This window comes from Dreissena polymorpha, chromosome 7 (genome assembly GCF_020536995.1).
Source record: "Dreissena polymorpha isolate Duluth1 chromosome 7, UMN_Dpol_1.0, whole genome shotgun sequence".
Lineage (NCBI taxonomy): Eukaryota > Metazoa > Mollusca > Bivalvia > Myida > Dreissenidae > Dreissena > Dreissena polymorpha.
This window is the reverse complement of record NC_068361.1, coordinates 102,594,910-102,616,586: the sequence shown is the minus strand read 5'-3', so window position 1 is coordinate 102,616,586 and position 21,677 is coordinate 102,594,910. Positions and strand designations below refer to the sequence as shown.

At 34.1% G+C, this 21,677-nt stretch overlaps 3 long non-coding RNA genes across 3 annotated transcripts; 2 read left to right on the top strand and 1 right to left on the bottom strand.

Annotated features, from left to right (window-relative positions):
• The first annotated feature begins 242 nt into the window (after positions 1-242).
• On the top strand, positions 243-3,805 carry LOC127837111 (uncharacterized). Its single transcript, XR_008029106.1, has 3 exons — positions 243-1,034; positions 1,591-1,701; positions 2,262-3,805. It is a non-coding gene; the product is annotated as an uncharacterized LOC127837111 (long non-coding RNA).
• LOC127837118 (uncharacterized) lies at positions 1,806-3,288 on the bottom strand. The gene is made up of 2 exons (XR_008029115.1): positions 3,218-3,288; positions 1,806-2,925 (listed from the first exon to the last, which is right to left on the bottom strand). It is a non-coding gene; the product is annotated as an uncharacterized LOC127837118 (long non-coding RNA).
• Positions 3,806-4,372: 567 nt separating the features above from the next.
• On the top strand, positions 4,373-4,943 carry LOC127837114 (uncharacterized). The gene is made up of 2 exons (XR_008029110.1): positions 4,373-4,561; positions 4,724-4,943. It is a non-coding gene; the product is annotated as an uncharacterized LOC127837114 (long non-coding RNA).
• Positions 4,944-21,677: the final 16,734 nt, after the last annotated feature.

The window sequence follows — 21,677 nt, the reverse complement described above, 5'->3', positions numbered from 1 at the left end:
ATCAGTAGTAGTAGCAGTAGTAGTAGCAGTAGTAGTTGAAGTACTAGTAGTAGTAGTAGTAGTAGTAGTAGTAGTAGTAGTAGTAGTAGTAGTAGTAGTAGTAGTAGTAGTAGTAGAAGTAGAAGTAGCAGCAGTAGTAGTGGTAGAAGTAGTAGTAGTAGTAACAGCAACAGCAGCAGCAGTAGTAGTAGTAGTCGCTGCAGCAGGAGTTGTAATAGTAGCAGCAGCAGCAGCAGTAGCAGTAGTAGTAGTAGCAGCAGCAGCAGCAGCAGGAGTAGTAGCAGCAGCAGCAGTAGCAGCAGCAGTAGCAGTAGTAGTAGTAGTTGAAGCAGTAGTAGTAGTTGAAGTAGTAGTAGTAGTAGTAGTAGTAGCAGTAGTAGCAGCAGTAGTAGTAGTAGTAGTAGTAGTAGTAGTAGTAGTAGTAGTAGTAGAAGTAGAAGTAGCAGTAGTAGTAGTAGTAGTAGCAGTAGTAGTAGTAGTAGTAGTAGTAGTAGGTAGTTGTTGTTGTTGTTGTGGCTGTTGTAATAGTAGTAGTAGTTTTGCAGAAGTAGTAGTAGTAGTAGTAGTACTAGTAGTAGAAGTAATAGTAGTAACTTTCAAAGCAATGTCTACAAGTTTAAATTCCTTAACCCTGTTCAAGGTGTATACACACTTAATATTTAACTACAGTCCAGGTTTGCAATTAACAAACTATCTGAAAAGCCTGTGTGTGAGTCAGATGTGTCTGCGGCTAATCTATTGGTTATAAAATATCACAGCCTTTTCTGATTGGCTGAGTTCAAATACAGAAAGTTTACCTGTTAGATTGAATTTCTGGAGAAGGCGTATTGAAGAAAAAATGCAGCTTAAACTTGTTGTTAAAATGAAGTTAATGTAATTTCACAAACAGTAGAGTTAATGAGTTTTTCCATTAACAAGAATTTCTTAAAATAATAATGTATGGATATCATTTGGAAAGTGACATGAAATGTTGTTAAAAAGTGATGCATACAAGTGTTTCAGAAGTCTGTCTAGGAATAGAACAACAACTGAAGGTTTGTCTTTTCATTATTTTTAAATATTCCTTTAAATTTATTCTTCTTATGTCATCATTGTAGACCTTTTTTATGTGACATTTTAGGTAAAAGTATGGCAAATATAGAAGTTTAAAAGCAGCTGTCACACACATTTTCACTAAGTGCAGTTTGCAGCTTGATAAAGGAAGTCCTATGTGGAGATATTAATAAGCTTGAATGTAGTATCGGAAGTTTATAATGCATGGCTAGGGAACTGAGGCTAAGGGAGTTATGTGCTGTGCATGATAAGAACTCAATGCTCATTAATGCTGTTAATGTTTATAAATAAATTAATTAAACCAATAGCATTGTTTTTTAGGTTTCACTGTGCATTTTCATACCAATAGAATTACACATCTTTCTAATTATAGCAATAATAAATTTGTACTAATCATACCAACAAATTTTGTTATGCTATGCTTTGTGATGTATTAACTTCATTGTAAGTTATTATTAAAAGACCATTTTACTAAATATTTAAAACAATACTTGAATTCTTTTCTATATACATTTTCATTATGTGCTTTAACTGTAGCTGACCAGTTGATGGAAGATACTGCAGAGTTTGGCAGGGAAATAACCCAAGACAGCAAAGCGGCTCTTTTGGCGCATTTACCAAGAGGACTAACATGGCCACAAATTCATGGTAAATATTGTTATGCCCCGGGCTCATATAAGTAATTTAGTGTTAACCACCTGAAAGTATTTGTCTTTTTGGTATCCAATATTTTGGTCTAGTTTCAATTACAGGTTATTTTTATATGAATTAGCAAATTAGCATAACTTTCATATAGCAATATCTGAATATAAAATTCCTATATATGTTTGAGTTTCCAGAAACATGCTAGTGTACCCCGTTTTGGGGCATTTAAGAAAACAACAATATAAATTTCAAAATAAAAGAGAGTCATTATAAAAATATAAGTTAAATCACCAATTTATTCACTTTAAAGTCTCAGTTTTCCTGTTTGCAAGTAGATTAAAGCCCGCTTGCAAACTACTTAGGATCGTAAATGTTCGCTCGAATACAAAAAGCCAGATGTACAGAATTGAGCAGTGATATGAAATATCTAAAATAGATAAAAATATGAATGAGCATTAAAGTATAGATATTCAATCATATGATTGCTGCACATTTACTTTTACAGATGAATGTAAAAAACTTATGACTTTCTTGTAATATTGTTTGCTTTGTTTTTCTTTCAGAGATCATGCAGGAGCCCTACAGTATAACAGCAGTACAAGTTCTATAAAAGATCCACGACCTACTGAAGCCCAGCTAATTAACAAAAAAGTTTTTAAAAACTGTAATTTTATCCCACCTGGGTACTTATAATTTACTAAGCTGCCTACACAAGTTTTAGATTTGCAATTATATTTTAAATTGTCACTTGGAAAGTAATACATGTACATCTATTATGTTCTGAATTTCTTTGAACAATAAAATTATATAAAAGTATTTTAATGAAATTAAGCACCTAAATTGCATTAAAGTGAAAGTAGCTGAGAACAAGATGTGTTTGTGAAACACAATGTCCCCCTATATGACGTTTGACCTTGAAGGATGACCTTGACCTTGACCCTTCACTACTCAAAATGTGCAGCTCCATGAGATACACATGCATGTCAAATATAAAATTGCTAGCTTCAATATTGCAGAAGTTGCATTACATGAGCAATTTTGACCCATATATTTGACTTGGAAGGATGACCTTGACCTTGACCTTTCACCACTCAAAATGTGCAGCTCCATAAGTTACACATGCATGCCAAATATCAAGTTGCTATCTTCAATATTGCAAAAGTTTTCATAAAATAAGCGATTTGGGCCACATATATTTGACCTCTGACCTTGAAGGATGACCTTGACCTTTCACCACTCAAAATGTGCAGCTCTATAAGTTACACATGCATGCCAAATATCAAGTTGCTATCTTTAATATTGCAAAAGTATTCATAAAATAAGCGATTTGGGCCACATATATTTGACCTCTGACCTTGAAGTATGACCTTGACCTTTCACCACTCAAAATGTGCAGCTCCATGAGATACACATGCAAGCCAAATATCAAGTTGCTATCTTCAATATTGCAAAAGTATTCATAAAATGAGCGATTTTGGCCACATATATTTGACCTCTGACCTTGAAGGATGACCTTGACCTTTCACCACTCAAAATGTGCAGCTCCATGAGATACACATGCATGCCAAATATCAAGTTGCTATCTTCAATATAGCAAAAGTTATTTCAAAATGTTAAAGTTGGTGCAAACCAACCAACCAACCAACAGACCAACCAACCAACAGACTAACCAACAGACAGGGCAAAAACAATATGTCCCCCACTACTATAGTGGGGGACATAAAAATATTATCCTTGTGCTCATGTTCAGCTACATATATTGTGACATACATGAAGCAGCTAAAAATAACTTAAATTTTTCATTTTGTTTCTTGTATATCGTTTGTACAGGGTTCGTGAATTGTTACTGTATATTACTTGACTTGCTTGTATTTTGTTACTTTGAATACATGTTGTGAAGGTTGCATTATACTTTTTAACTTTTAAAGGAGCGCTTGTTCTGTTATGTAAGGGCCTGATTTATGATTATGGACCTAGAGGCTTTGTAAGCATGTATTAAACAACACTTGTTTGATCTGAATAATTTGTTAAATAAATGTAACACAATTTGTAATCTGATGTTATATTTTGATGAATTGTGAACAAAATAATACATCGAAGAAACTAAGGCATTATGTTGATTTTTTGTTTTGTTTTAATCTAACCTTAAATTATGATTTACTTAAGCTGTGAGTATTGTATTCATTTAATACATGAATATTGTTTTTAGACCAGAAATTTCTTTTTCTATTCAGTGACCATGGTAAACGCTGGACAATTTTCCATGTTATACCAGGCATCCATGGAATATTGAACATGGAAAAACCCTGGAACATTTTCCAGGGTTTTCCAGCCAGCATGGAAAAAATACCGTCCGAATACTCCATGTAATCTGGAAAACCCTGGAAATAAATCCATGGTTTTCCATGGTTTTCCAGATTACATGGAGTATTCGGACGGTATTTTTTCCATGCTGGCTGGAAAACCCTGGAAATTGTTCCATGGTAATTATTCCAGGGAGCCTGGAAAACCATGGAAACTATTCCAGGCTATTTCCACATACCATGGACAATTTTCCACCCTTTTTTTAAAATATTGACGCTGGAAAAGGCTGGAAATTAGTCCGAATACTCCAGCCTCATATTTTCCATGGATTTCCATGGAAAACCCTGGACAAAGTACACCCGGGGGCTGGCTGGCTGGCGGGCTGGCTTGCTGGCGGGCTGGCGGGCTGGCGGAATAAGCTTGTCCGGGCCATAACTATGTCGTTCATTGTCAGATTTTAAAATCATTTGGCACATTTGTTCACCATCATTGGACGGTGTGTCGCGCGAAATAATTATGTCGATATCTCCAAGGTCAAGGTCACACTTTGAGTTCAAAGGTCAAAAATGGCCATAAATGAGCTTGTCCGAGCCATAACTATGTCGATCATCGTCAGATTTTAAAATCATTTGGCACATTTGTTCACCATCATTGGACGGTGTGTCGCGCGAAATAATTACGTCGATATCTCCAAGGTCAAGGTCACACTTTGAGTTCAAAGGTCAAAAATGGCCATAAATGAGCTTGTCCTGGCCATAACTATGTCATTCATTGTGAGATTTTAAAATCATTTGGCACATTTGTTCACCATCATGGGACGGTGTGTCCCACGAAAGAATCACGTCAATATCTCCAATGTCAAGGTCGCCACGACTAAAAATAGATTTAAAAAAAAAAAAAAAACTTACAAAGGGGGTTATTTTTTTTTGGTCATTTCAAAAGTTCAGTTTGAGTTTTCTCCCTTTATCAGATTTTTTTTTCACAATGAAAACCTGGTTTTGTGACAATTTTGTCCCTTGTTATTTTTATTTAACTGCCTATAAACAAAAGTGTTTCATTAAAAAAAATATTATTTTTATTCTTATTATCCATTAAGTTGTTGGATTTTCTCTCATTGAAGGATTAGTGATAGAAGTTGTGTTTTGTAATGTTGTGTATTGAAACATATTTTAGTCTGCAATTATCAGTATTCTTTTCAAAGCCAGTATCAAATTCACACCATTTTATGTTATAATTTTTTAAAATGCTACTTATACACCAATCCCTCATGATTTATTAAATCTACTATAATACCGCTAGTATGCTCCTCTTAAAAATGTTTTGAAATGTAATGTACTTTTTACAAAAATTGTACTCAATTCAAGTCCACTTCAATCACACAGTATGTTCTCATTCCATACTACAGCCTTATCTCTAAGCAACCCCAATCAGTAATAGCCTTATCTACCATTAGATAATCAGTACCCTCATCAGCTCTAAATGCCTGACAGATTATCTGTTTATTGATACCTTTATGGGTGTGAAAAAGGTTGTTTTTTAGGTGTTGTTACTTTGTTCACTGATTATGTGACAAATATTTTATTATTATATTTCCCATTTAAAAATTAATATAGTAATTTTATAAAAATTTCGAAATCTTGCATAACTTATCAAATAAAACAATTAGATTATTTCCAAATAATGTATCCAATACCATTATTATTTATTAATACACTTTTTACAAATATAAACTGTTTTAATGAATAAAATCAATCTTAAATAAAACATAAACACATAATAAATTATTTAAAGTAACATTACTATTCAAAATCAACGAAAAATTCGTACAATTGTTCGTAAAATAAACTTAACCAATTAAAACTCAGTGTTCCTTATGGCAATTGTCGAAATTTCAACGCCGGATGTGGTCTGATTAAATAGATAATTGTAGATACAAAATGCTCGTTTTAATTATTGTTTTTCATATCTATTCATACGACACATGAACACTAACACGGTGTTCGTGTGTCGTATGAATAGATATATTCGCGGGAATTAATTGTGGCCACAAATAAATAAAAACGAGCATTTTGTATCTACAAAAATCTAAGTAATCATATCACATCTAGCGTTGAAATTTTGGCTATTGCTATAAGGAACACTGATTGTTAAGGTGTTAACTTTATTTTACGAAAAACTTAACGAAATTTTCGTTGATTTTGAGCGTTATAGTGACTTTAATGACATAAAAACAATAATAAGATATTGTTAATAATAAGATATTGTTAATAACAAAAACAAACATCAATAGATAAAAAGCACAGTTATGTTTCAATTGCAAGTAATTTTATGAAAAAAAGAAAGAAATTCTGAGAACATCTTAATATGCTTTTATTAGAACTTCATAAAAATAAAAAAGAATACAAATAACTATCCTTAGAAAACAGATATTAACAGATATTACTAAATCCTAAACAAACAGCAAAAGATCAAAAAAAATTGTCCAGGAGCAGGGGTGAATTGTCTCCTCAGGGTGAATTGACATGACGCCTTATCAGTGATCGCTCCGCCCACTTAATCACGTGGCTCAGCGGGAAGAAAACCTAGACAAGCTTTTACCAAAATGGCTTCTTTGCCTATAGACTGCATATAGATTTACGCGATATTCCGGATGATTTTATGGACTTGTTTAACACCATATTACACTTGTAAAGGGGTTGATGCAATTTAGTTATTCTGCAAATGCAAAAAAAATATACGATTAAAGAAAACATCAGCTATTTATAACGGGTAAATCGGTACATTAAACACGCTCCCAAACACTTGCGCGCTTACCGAAATCGAACCAGTTATTACGTGTAATTTGACACGAAATAGCACTTTAGAACTGGGAATTTGGTGAAGTTTTTACGCGCTTTCTGACGCCGGGTGGGTACCTCAATCCCACATGTTATTGCGTATAACAGTGATATTAATCATATTAAACATTGCTTATGGGACATTTATCAATCATTATAATTTAAAGCGCAAAAACAACACAGAAAGTTTGGAAATTGTCTGATATAAAATTAGCGTTGTACGAAATGGAATACGGTCAGGCTATTATAAATTAATAAGGCTACCAATATCAGACGCTCGCGCAGGTACCGACTTCCCCGAAGTTACCTCATTTATTGGTTAACTAATATCAGTAATAATAACTCTTTTACAATAGCATTTATCGATACGTCTTTATTAAAATAATAACAAAATGGTTTTCACTTGTTTCTGACACACACAGAAACGCGATTTTTAACGGGGATTTCGTAGTAAAGTTACACGAATTGGGTACCAAAATTCTCAATTATTTTACATGCACACGTGACATAATACATACTTAATAATGCTTAGTTATTGCTTATATGACATTTCAAGTTTGTGAAATAAATTAATGTTCTATAAAGGGGATCTCGGTAATTCTTGAAGCTTCCACTCGCTCTTGTCAAGACCGCATTGCCTCGAGCGATCATAGATAAGGCGTCATGTCAATTGTCTTGTGGGTGAATTGTCTCGCTTACGGGGGGAAGATCAAGGGCAATAGTTTCACAAGTGAAGAAGCCGGCCTTGTCTTTGGTTGTATTTTCAATGCATGTTGCCTTAGCGCTATGTTATGACACTGACACAAATAGGCGTTCTTGTGTCACTTTCTGTTTTGATGAAATGGATTTGACTGTTTGCTGCCTTTCGGAACTTGAAATTTGGGCAAAAATATATCCTCTGCCCCCTTAACCCTTTGCATGCTGGGAAATTTGTCGTCTGCTAAAATGTCGTCTGCTGAATTTCTAAAATTAGCATTTTCTTTGATTTTTTCAAAGAATACTATCAGAATAGCAAACAGTTTGGATCCTGATGAGACGCCACGTTTTGCATAGGCCTTTAAAATTCGGTTCCCGCACTGAAAGGGTTAATGAATGTTATCCACTTTTATAATTGATTTTTTTGTTGTTGGTATTGAATGTATTTACTACAACAAAAATTTTGTTGGTCAAATGTTGAAAAAAATCCATTAATTGAACAATGATGAAATTATTCACATACTTAAGTGCAATTCAGTGTCGTTACAGTACTGTAGATTTCGTCTGTGTGGTTAATCAAGTGTATCTACTGTAGATTATTTTTAATTTATTGAACATCATTTTTTCACACCTGAGGATGTTTACGTCTGCTGCATCTTTTAGGCTTGAAAGCCACAGGTTGTGAACAAATGTGTGCATGTGTGCATATATTTTATTTCTTAGTTTCTTCCTCACCTGAATAATTACATGACAGTGTGTGATGATGAATATGTATTATCATGCTTATGACAATGTGTTGACCTGGAGCTCCTGCAGTTAAGACTCAAAATGTGGGAAGAATTTTCAATATTAAGAGCTTAATTCTATGCATTAATCTCTGACTCAATGAAAAACATATTTTAAAGTTGACATGGTCATGTGCCATGTGGATCAACCAGAGTACCTAATTTTAGCTCCACCTATATTGTATTGTTACCACCGAAACAATTTACATGGACCCTGGTCCCAGAATGGAAATTGAATACTGGTTGCTGGTGTGACTGCACCAAATTGGCCTTTATTATCAGGCGATCAATTACTTGTAAATGAAAATCTACGGTGGAAACTTTTTCGCATTATAATTATTATTAATATTTATTATTGTTACAGTTACATGTAAGTTGTGTCAATACCATCAGTGAATTTGTAGAAATATGGGATATTACGTAACCAAATGCATTGATGGTGTGCACATCACAATTTCAGCAAGAAAAGATTTTTCAGATACCAAATAGACAATTTTATGTGTTAAGTTTCTTTTTGATAAATTAATGCAGTTGTTTTTTACTAACAATATAATATCACCACTATTGAATGCCCATAATCTATGAGCTGTTAGTTTGTTAGTTTCCATTTTTATTTAATGTCATTTATTAATTTAAAAAATCCAAATAGTGCCTTATGCCCTCTTAAATACATGCATCCAGTCTTATCTTATTTTGTCACCTTAGACCCCTAGAGAGCACAGTCACCCACGGTTTATTAGATTACAATCAGTAACACAGTAACTGATAAGCTGAAGGACACACTCCACACAAATATCTTATTATCTCCAGGTCAAACAATCTTGAGATTTGAGGGTTTTTTATTAATTTTAAATGAATACGAAATAAGTTGTTTTTTTTATTGAGGAAAACAAGTATTATAATAATTGTTTTAAACAATGTGTTGGCATGGTAAATCTATCAGTTGTATTTGATTTAATTATTGAGAACAATGGGCTAATGAATCTGCAGATCAATTTCACAAAGACAATATTATCAGTTTTAAATACATAGTTTTATTTGTTTGTAATACTACTGGCAATCTTCTTAGTTTTTTACTACAAATCCTTACTTTTTGTTTATCCCTTTACCCCTTAGATACGTATTTTGACGCATTTGTAGTCACTTAGAAAGTTATATTTAATTCAAGACCTTTCTTACTAGATCCAAGTTTTAAAGGCTTCATTTCCAACCCTTAGATACTGATGAGCAGCAAACAGCATAAAACCTGAACAGCCTGCATTTTATTCACAGGCTGTTCTGAAGTTATGCTGTTTGCACATAGCCACTTCCACTTTGCTTTTGTGTGGGAAAGGGTTAAACAAGTGTTATATTTTTATGCTTCCCGAAATAAAATTTTAGCGGAGCATATAGTGGCCAGTTTGTCCTTCCTTCCTTCTTTCCGTCACACTTTTGTTACGGTTTCTCATAGCGCCTTCAACACTTTACCGATCTCTTTCATATTTGGCATGTAGGTACCTTGCATGGACCTCTACCTTTTTATGAGGTTTGAGGTCACTGGGTTCAAGGTCAAGGTCACCGAGGCTAATTATATATTTTTCCTTCACACTTTTGTTACAGTTTTTCATAGCGCCTTCAATATTTTACTGATCTCTTACATATTTGGCATGTAGGTACCTTACATATATAGACCTCTACCTTTTGATGACGCTTGATGTCATTTGGGGTCAAGGTCACTGAGGCTAATAATAGATTTTTTTAGGTGGTTATTTACACATAGATTGACAAAGCGCATCATCGGGGAGCATCCATCGCTTTCAACAATACTTGTTGTTAGGAGTTTACTAAGGAGTTATAATGCTAGGGTTAAAAATGATTGAAAAAGTACCAAACAAATATTTGTGCAAATGGGGTGTCACTGGGCCAATTGTTGTAATGCTCATTTGACACTTTACAGTAAAACTTGTTGTTCAATGTCATAAGTTGGCAGTCATTTAGTCCAGCCCAAAAAAGGGACCTTTTACACAATTCAATATTCAGTCTCATAATTTAAGATTCAATGTGACAGACTTTCAATGGATTTAAGGGCTTCTAAATGCTCACACCTCACATCAAAGATGATAAACAGTCTCTGGCAAAACCACAATGGGATTTCAATCAGGCAACATTCATTTTAATTTGTTCCCAGCATTTCATAAGCACTTTTTATATTGATCATTAAATTGTCCATCATAATCCATAAATAAACATTTAAAATTTATTTACAATTTCTTTTGAACATTCTCTCCAAATGCTTTGTGACACTATTTCCAATATTCTATCAGAAATTGTGTTTTTGTTTTGTCTCTTTTTAATTCACCCTTGGGTGTGATGAAGATACAAAAAAGTATGTCAAGGGAAGCTCTGATTTTCTCATTAATTATTTCAAGGTGCAAATGTCAAATTTTAAATCTAACTTTCATTTTTACCTGAAGTATTTAGTACAAATACCATTTCATAATTATTTGATGAGTTGATAAAACTTTTTACCTGAGAAATGGGGTTATATTTTCAATAAGTTGCCAGTAGCAGACATGGGGTAATCATAATTGTTAATCTGTTATCATCATGATTATTAATTGATTACTTTTTTCATTAATCATGGATTGAACATTAATTATAGCTTTTGTATAACTTAAATAATAATTTTATAGATTACCTCTACAAGAGGTCATTACTCATTATTATTTTATGATTATGATTACTTTTGACCAAAAAGCAGATTCAATTTCAATTCATGAAGACATTAATAGGGATTAAGTCTGAACAATAGTTCTTATTTGGAACTTACCTACAACTGGTTTTTCCGCTAATTTACATGAGGTACAAATAAAATTGACCTAGATCCACGGGAATGCGTATTGTTATTCCCCCTACAGGTGAAAATGGAGGGGACTTATGGTTTTTGCTCTGTCTGTCAGTCAGTCAGTCAGTCACACTTTTCTGGATCCTGTGATAACTTTAAAAGTTCTTCATATTTTTTCATGAAACTTGAAAATATGGATAGATGGCAATATGGAGATTATGCACGTCATTTCATTTTGTTCCTACGTCAAGAATTCTGGTTGCTATGGCAACAAATAGATTAGAAATATTGCTGAAAATAGTGGATCCTGCGATAATTTTTAAAGTTCTACATATTTTTTCATGAAACTTGAAACATGGATAGAAGGCAACATGGAGATTATGCATGTCAATTCATTGTGTTCCAATGTCAATAATTCTGATTGGTATGGCAACAAATAGACTAGAAATATTGCTGAAAATGGTGGAGTTTCATCGGTATTGGACTTATATTGCTTGGAAATAGTCTTGTTCAAACTAAGTAAGTACGGTACCAGAATATTCATGTGACACTAGGGTCATAATGGTAAAAAGTTTATTGTACCTAACGATTAGTGGAGTTCCGAATACAGTCTATTGCATTGATGATCTGCATTTATGCAAAAAATAAGTGTTGGAGCTTAATTAGGTGTGGGAACAGTTAAGTAATCAGTCAAATAATTGATTTCATGAGAATTTTAGTGAACCATGTTAACCCATGTATACAAGTTACATTTTGAAAAAGCAATTCATGCAACTTCTGCACCAGTGGAGAGACTCTGGCATTTTCTTTCCTTTCTGATAGAAGTTGAATGAGTGACCGCACTTTTCAAATGCCCATGAACATCAAATGCAATAATCGTGCAGTACCATGCATCTTTCTTTTTTATGCAAGTTAATAGGATAAGAATTAAGGGTGTAACGGTACTCTGTGGGACGGTATATCGTAATAGTCTCCTCTCAGTACAGTGCATGATACTCCTTCGAGTGCGTATGGTACGGTACAGCATTTTTCATATGCGCCAACGCGCCAAGTAAACTTTTAATGTTTGGATGTTGTAACAATACGCGGCAAAAAAGATTCCATTGGCGCAATCAATAAAATATGTGGCACAGTAATTGGATCAATGTTAACGGAAATTCTCCCAATATCATCTCATATCACATTTTTAAATGACAAATTTTGTAATCATGAATTTAAAATAAAATAACATTTTTTACAAATTAAAGAAATGAATGTATGTAGAGGTCTTTAAATAAAATTGAAAAAATGGTTTAAAATGGTTTGTATGTTGTTTCCATCTGACAATACGTATCCCGTTACGTATTGTATCGTACACACTGCACTGCGATACGTATAGTAATGAAGGGGAGCGTATCATGACACCCTTAATAAGAATAGGATTTTTTTTTTTAGATGAACAGTGGTTGATAAAGGGTCTAGAAGCCCATATATTATTAAATGCATGAATTAATACATTTGTAATCAATTTGATCACTTTGGTTGAGATTACCAATTAATAATATATCAATGAAAAAAACATTAATCATGTTAAAAAATAAGTTAAAATCATTAATTTCATTGATTTTTTTTCGAGTAATTGACCACATGTCTGCCCAGTTGCAACTGAGAGTAACATTCTTTTGTGACATAGACATTTTGCTTCACTTCATTATAAGAGCTATCAAACTGCAGTTTATAAATTATATGACAAGATAAGCTATTGGGGGACATCACCGACCCCAGTAGACAGATTATCTCCAGTGCCAATTAAATATGCGGGTTTTGTTTTTTGCTATAATTAGCACATGCTTAACAGTTACATGTATATGTTTCAATTGTACTTTCTCGTGGAAGCTGTCTAAGCCAGCTTTTCACCTTACCTGACCTTTGTAAGACAGACTGTCCAATAAAATTTCCTGTGGCTAGACACAAATAAAGACACTTCATTTATTCCATTGGCTGATTTGAGCGATATATTTATAAACTGGACCCATTTAAATACTAGAATTTGATAAAGTGGACACATTTCATACTTGAATTTTAATTTCTGTCATATCAATACAGTTTACTTATTGAATTTGCTATGATATCTTTAACGCTACTGAAATTTACTTTTTGATACCCATTTATATGGTGTGCGGTAAAAATGCCAGAGGTAAAAATGCCATAGGTAAAAATGCCAGAGGTAAAAATACCAGCGGTAAAAATGCCAGAGGTGAAGTGGTAAAAATGCCATAGGTAAAAATGCCATAGGTAAAAATGCCAGACGTTATAAAGTAAAAGAGATTTTTTAGCAATATTTTTTAAGGATATTGAGTATTGTACGGAAACATTTTTTTTTTAATTGAACATGTTGTTAATGGTTGGGAATTTGTGTTTCTTTGATGAATCGGTCATTAAAGAAAACTTGTTAAATTCATTGTAAAAGGATATTGAGTATTGTACGGATACATTTTTTTAATTAAACATGTTGTTTGAGAATAATGTGTCAGTAATACATGTTATTTTATATTGATTCACATGCTTTTTTTAAGAAATGAAAGATTCAAATGTGTCTTATTCATATTGTTTCTGTGTCTTAAATGTGTCTTATTTATATGTGACTACGTGCTTATTTTTTTAAGAAATGAAAGATTCATATGTGTCATATTTGTATTTTATCCATGTCTTAAATGTGTCTTATTTAAGACTACAGGCTATACCGCCAGTGCGATGCAATAGATCTTATTTCTTAATCTCCACTTTCACACTTAGCGCTGTCTTTAATAAGGCTACCTCTATTTCAAGGACAGATTACTGAAAACTAAATAAAAAGTACAACGGTGATGTTGATCCATGTTGATGTGTATTCTAGCTTAAATATGATCTAGCTAGAATACAATACTAATATAATTTACTTAAATATTAGTTCGGAATTATACAATTGCTTATGCTATGCTTAGAATATATAGACATTTATTAACATTTATTAACTGTACTGATATCCACATCAAATAATGATTTTACCTGTATTATTTGCCATTGAACGCGTATTTAAAATAATAATGGTAAATAAAACGGACGCTTGCAATAATTGTCATTAACTTTTTCAAACGGTATAAATATAAGACAATGGTAGAGCGTTTACTATTTATTGAAGTTTTTTTAAGGTACACAACAATTTAGCAATAAATGAAATCAGTTATTTTGGCAGTAAATCCAATTTTTCCAGTACAGTAGCCAGGTGCCTGTGTATTGAGCTAATAAAATAGTAATCAACACAGCAGGTTGCTAATACCGAATGGTGATGTATATCATTTGATGTATATCAAAGTTATAATGGCAGACACAGTATGGTGCCAGATAAGAGATTAGCCCTCCCCAATTAAATCAACTTTTTATAATAATTTAAACATTTATAATTTGACTTCATTCTCATTCACAATCTTACTTTGTGTAAATTAGTATAAATAATGGTTTGTTTATTTTGTGTAGTTAAAATTATCGAAGAATGTGCTTAATTAAAAAAGTGCTTCAGTTTTATAAGTTAAGGAAAGTTTTAATAAATTGATCATTTAATATATGATTTAATTTATAAATTTAGTTTTGAAACTAGAGTCATTTTATAATTAAGATAAGAATTTAATTAATAATTTAATTTTAATCCATTGATCAAGGAATATTAAATCTAAGAATTTAATTTAAAACAGGTGCTTGTTGATCAATTTATAATATAGGAAGATAATTTAATAAGGTGTCTTAGCTCAGGTAATATTAAATACCACACAATACCTGGAAATAAGACAGCATTTTGTCTTATTACCAGTTATTGTGTGGTGTAAATGGTGGATTGGTTGTTTATTGTCTTTCTGTGTTCATTTGCTGAAATATGACAATGAATTTATAAAAATGAAGCTCATTCTATTACAAGAAAAGGGATTTTGTATAATGGAAGAGTTTTTAAGTTACAATATTCATGTAACACTCATAAATCCTATTTTAAAGGTAATTTGCCGTCAACTGCAGTAGTCTGTTGTATCTTATGGAGAAATTGCCATTATTACATTATGCAGTAACAAGTCAACTAAACAGCCTGAATGTTGTTGGGTTAAAATGGTTAAAATGCTGATAGAAAGAAAAAGAATTCACATATGAAACATTATAAATTGCATGCTTATGTGCCTTCTTTATAAATTCCATGAGGCCTTTATATTTTATGCCCCCGGTAGGGTGGCATATAGCAGTTGAACTGTCAGTATGTCAGTCTGTCTGTCCGTCCGAAAAAAAATTAACGTTGGCCATAACTTTTGCAATATTGAAGATAGCAACTTGATATTTGTCATGCATGTGTATCTCATGAATCCGCACATTTTGAGTGGTGGAAGTTCAAGGTCAAGGTCATTCTTCAAGGTCAAAGGTCAAATTGCGGCACAGTAGGGGGCATTGTGTTTCTGATGAACACATCTCTTGTTTTATCTAAATTTAGAATAGCATATAATACATTTCATATTATTTGGTGTTCATCTGATATGCTCATTTGTATTTTCAGTTTGGCCATGCCCAGGAGGGAGTGACTGAGTAATGGGGTGCAGAAGAAGCACAAGCCATCTCGACATGATGAATCATCCCCAACAGCGCTTGAGGATGGTTTCTTGCTCGATGAGGATGAATCCATAACTGAGAACTGAGGATGATACTTCTCTCAACACTGCATTGTATGAAGACAAAGCAACTCAGTGTGGTTAGTCATCGTCAACAACAGAACCAGACTCAGCTGACGTTGGAGACTGTCAAGTTGAGATCACTGTGCCTATCAGGGTTGAGTGTTACATACTGAACGAAGTGATCCAAAGCAATTTATTGTCAATACGCACGCTAGAGACCTGGACATTCGCTTTTTACATTCAGATCAAAGCATGGCAAAACATATTTAAGGATGAAAGAATGTGTTAATGAAGCAGGACACACTACTGAATATGTTCATGGTTAGGAAGTTGCCCAGAACCATTTTTTGTGGGAACAAATTTCTAGTGATTATCTTTTTGCCCTTTAGCTCACCTGAGCACAATGTGCTAATGGTGAGCTTTTTTGATCGCCTTTTGGCAGTCATGGAGTGCGTGTTGTGTGGCATCAACATTTGCCTTGTAAACAATCTTGAGGCCACATTAATTGTCCAAACTTCATGAAATTTGGTCAGAACATTTTTCCAAATGAAATCTTGGACAAGTTAAAAAATTGTTCCGGTTTATTGTCCGTCATCATGAAACTTGGTCAGAAGATTTGTCAAAATGATATCTTGGGCAAGTTAAAAAATGGTTCCGGTTGGTTCAAAAACATGGGCACCAGTGGGTTGGGCATTTTTCCTTATATGTCTATATAGCTATAGAAAAACCTGGTATCCGGACAATCGCTCCTACAGACAATCGCTCCTACGCTAAATTTGATAGGGCGGACGGTCGCACCTACGATGTTTTGACAGGGCGGACAGTCGCTCCTACGATGTTTTGCAAGGGCGGACAGTCGCTCCTACGATGTTTTGACAGGGCGGACAGTCGCTCCTACATTATTTTGCCAACCCGGACAATCGCTCCTACATTATTTTGTCAACCCAGACAGTCGCTCCTACATTATTTTGACTCCACGGCAAAATGTAGTGTACGCCGATCAAAGGCTAACACCTATGATTAACCGACAATTAAAATTGCCAACTTGTGTCGAAAAATGCGAAATAAGCCAGATATTTAAATTTGAAATCGAAAATGTCTGTACATTTGAATTGGCCATTATGTTGCATTTCATGAATTTTGTATTCAATGTATAATTGATTGAAGCGATTGAATAATTTGGAAAGTTCTAGTGATGTCGTTTAAATTTGTGAAACTACGATGATATAAGGTGTAAAATACGCATCTTATGTATCCTTGGCAGGATAGCTCAGTTGGCTAATGCGTTTTTTACTTCGAGTCCTGCTGCCGGCTACTATTATTTTCCTTTTTTAAATTTTATTTTTGATTTTTTACTGGAGCTTTTAAAATTTAATGTTTACATTTATCAATATAAAGCATTTAATGACAAACTTCAAAACATGCCAAAATCCGTGAAAAGGCCCCTTTAATGTGACGCCATTCTGTAATCTTTATGCACGGTTCGCACATCATAGGTGTCAAAGTGGTCATTATCGATTGATACTACCATTGTTGTTATAGCAATTATTGATTTAATGCGGTTTTTATGTTTATTCCATTCGCAAAATGGCACTTATTCCAATAAATGTAATATAGGAACGAATGTCCCCGATAGGAATAATGTAGGAACCATTGTCCAAAGTGCCCTCTTAACTACCTTATATTTACAGAATCGACAAACTGTAACATAGTTTGTCAGTAAGTAAATTAATTAATTAAAATCAAATTGATCGGCTCATGTTGATTCAATTGGCTTTCTGTCAACAGGTTGGCAATTTTAATTGTTGGTTAATTATAGGTGTAAGCCTTTGATCAGCGAATAATATGTTTTGCCGTGGAGTCAAAAATAATGTAGGAGCGATTGTCCGGGTTGACAAAATAATGTAGGAGTGATTGTCCGGGTTGGCAAAATAATGTAGGAGCGACTGTCCGCCCTGTCAAAACATCGTAGGAGTGACTTTCCGCCCTGTCAAAACATCGTAGGAGCGACTGTCCGCCCTGTCAAAACATCGTAGGAGCGACTGTCCGCCTTGTAAAATTTAGCGTTGGAGCGATTGTCCGTAGGAGCGATTGTCCGGGATTGGAAAAACCTTTTCAACACTCTATAGAGTGTCCCAATGATATCATGAAAAACATGGCCACCAAGGGGCGGGGCTTTTTCCTTACATGACTATGGTAAAAACATGTTAACACTCTCAGTCGCATTTATAGTCCAATCTCCATGATGAAAAATTCTTATGTGATTATGAATTTTCTTCAGCAAAATTGCTACCCTGCCCCATACGATAATGGCTCTTATGCTTACATGTTTGTTGCCTGCATCACTGCAGAATATTAGCTGTTTTCTCCCGATATGTTATTAATTTTGTAATATCAACAACTTGCTTAATTCGTGTAATAAATTGCTTATTTTTTTATGCCAGTTGTATTGATATGTGTTTATGAATGATGAAGTTTTGATGAAATATCATTAAATTGTAAAAACTATGTTCATGAATTCTTTTATTGCACAGACTAAAATTAAACCTATCTCGCCAAAACCACTGGATGCGCGAGAGTTTGCCGATATTTGGCGAGCTGCCTATCTCTGTTATCTCTGTTATCTATGTCTCTGATAAAACTAATTACTGCTGTGCTGTTTTTTTCATCCTTTCCATTTGTCTCTTTTATATGTCTGTCAAATACAGGGCATATTAAGGCTCGATTGGTCATTGTCGGCTCGGGTACTACTTACATGTACCCCGGGTACTCTTAAGTATACTTACATGTACCCCGGGTACGGTAAATATACTAAAACGTACCCGGGAAATTTAAAGCTTAATCGGTCGTTGTCGGCTATTTTTATGTCCCCCACTATAGTAGTGGGGGACATATTGTTTTTGCCCTGTCTGTTGGTCTGTCTGTTGGTCTGTCTGTTTGCGCCAACTTTAACATTTTGCAATAACTTTTGCTATATTGAAGATAGCAACTTCATATGCTTGTGTATCTCATGAAGCTGCACATTTTGAGTGGTGAAAGGTCAAGGTCATCCTTTAAGGTCAGAGGTCAAATATATGTGGCCAAAATCGCTCATTTTATGAATACTTTTGCATTATTGAAGATAGCAACTTGATATTTGGCATGCATGTGTATCTCATGGAGCTGCACATTTTGAGTGGTGAAAGGTCAAGGTCATCCTTCAAGGTCAGAGGTCAAATATATGAGGCCCAAATCGCTTATTTTATAAATACTTTTGCAATATTGAAGATAGCAATTTGATATTTGGCATGCATGTGTATCTCATGGAGCTGCACATTTTGAGTGGTGAAAGGTCAAGGTCATCCTTCAAGGTTAGAGGTCAAATATATGTGGCCCAAATCGCTCATTTTATGAATACTTTTGCAATATTGAAGATAGCAACTTGATATTTGGCATGCATGTGTATCTCATGGAGCTGCACATTTTGAGTGGTGAAAGGTCAAGGTCATCCTTCACAAGGTCAAGGTCATCCTTCAAGGTCAAACGCCATATAGGGGGACATTGTGTTTCACGAAGATAGCAACTTGATATTTGGCATGCATGTGTATCTCATGGAGCTGCACATTTTGAGTGGTGAAAGGTCAAGGTCATCCTTCACAAGGTCAAGGTCAAATGTCATATAGGGGGACATTGTGTTTCACAAACACATCTTATTTTTTAATTAAATATTTTCACATTTATGTCAATTTTCTGTAAAATGGCCTCTATATTATCGAAACTCATACTCACAAAGCATGTTGAGGAAATTTTTTTTAAATAGAAGTTTGTCTAAGATAATCGGTAGCGCGTTTTACGACATAGGATTTTAGGCGGGAATACAACTCGAGTACAGTCTAATATCGACCGGGTACGATTTAGTATATTTACCGTACCCGGGGTACATGTAAGTATACTTAAGAGTACCCGGGGTACACGTAAGTAGTACCCGAGTCGACAATGACCAATGGAGTCCATATTAAGGGATTAATTATGTCATGCCTGGGGTCGGGCAGCTTCCAGTACTTTGTCCGGAGTATTAGTCTTTAACTATATCACCTATTCACATGAAACTTCATATATGCATATATGGAAAGATCTCACTGATGAGAAGTTCAGTGCACAAGAACTATAGCTATAGCCCCTTCATTACTTTATTTATCTCACTTTTTTATTGTCCGGGTCATAACGTAATTACAATAAGACCCATTTACATCAAACTTCGAACAAAGGTAGGTTGTGGTGTATAGAAGTGCAGCGTTCAACAATCATAAGTCGAGAACTCTGGCTTGCATATTTCACAATTCTATGCCTTTGTTGGTTTCACATTTTTTCTTGGTTTCCTGTTTTCCTAAAACTACTAGTTCATGATTGAAAATTAAGTTTTTATTACATTTAGAAAGGAAATCATACTGCTTATATGGGTTATATCAAATATTTCAGTTGTGTGTGGTATTTTGTATTTTATACACAATAATGAAAAGTGATATAAGTCCTTGGTGTTATATGTCTGTTTGTTTAGAGGGAAAAAGACAGCACAGGAACTAACGTCTGGGATATCATATCCTTATCAGAAAACAAAACAGTTAATAACTGAAACTGCAAATATAACTCAAACGTATTTAAACATCATCGATTCTATTGGAGAAGTGGTGTGTCCCATAAAACGATTGTAGGACATAAGCCCCCCAGGACAAAACCCCCCCAATGAAAAAATGAACATTTGGACAATTGCCCCCCAGAAGTAATAACAGGTAGGATATAAGCCCCCCAGTGCTTATTTTGCATCTGGATATTTGCCCCCCAGTGCTTATTTTAGGAGTGGACATTTGCCCCCCAGTGCTAATATCATATGTTGTTTCCATTAGACTAGTATATCTCTGTATTTGGATTCAGTATTATTTCATATCTCATAAATATATAATCATAGAAACTTGGATCATTATAATTCGAAATAAAAAAGGTCCAGAAACTCACTTTAATTGCCTAATCTTAGGTAAAACAAACATCTTAAAGAATTTGAATTGTTTTTTAATTAATCAATCAAAAGGATTATCAGCTTGTTAAAGGTGTTACATGTGGCTTTGATCATATACTTGTTAATGAAAATTAAAGGCTTCTGTATTTAATCAATCAAAAGGATTAAAAGGTGGTGATAATTGGACATGATCATCTGCTCAATCGAGTAATGTCGTTTAAAATTAGGCACTGGGGGGCAAATGTCCACTTCTAAAATAAGCACTGGGGGGCAAATGTCCAGATGCAAAATAAGCACTGGGGGGCTTATATCCTACCTGTCATTTCTTCTGGGGGGCAATTGTCAAAATGTTCATTTTTTCATTGGGGGGGGGGGGGGGGGGTTTGTCCTGGGGGGCTTATGTCTGGATCCCCCATAAAACAAAACAATGAACCTAACACACTGCCCTATTCAGGCATTTTGTGTAAAAAAACAACTTGTGGAATGTAACCGATACACTAAGGTACGACATTGCACCGAAAATGTTTGCAAGCTAAATTTCTAGGAAAAAAACCTCCAAAACTGTTACACGGGAATAAACAGCAAAAGAAATACAATTCCGAATGACAATAATTATGCTTCCAATGTTATTGTCTTTCTGGATTGTATTTATCATCACAAAAATGGATAAAAGCAACGTTTGGATTATCAAAAGGTAAATGTAATACATTTTCGAGATAAGTCACTATATTATTTATACAGTCTTTCAAAATTATGGAACGTTTTAAATTCATCTTTCCAGAAATAGCAATATGTGGGTCTAATCTCTTTCAAAAAGACATTTTATTCAACGTAACGTACCGAGTTAAGAAAATTCAAAAATTATAAATTGATTTT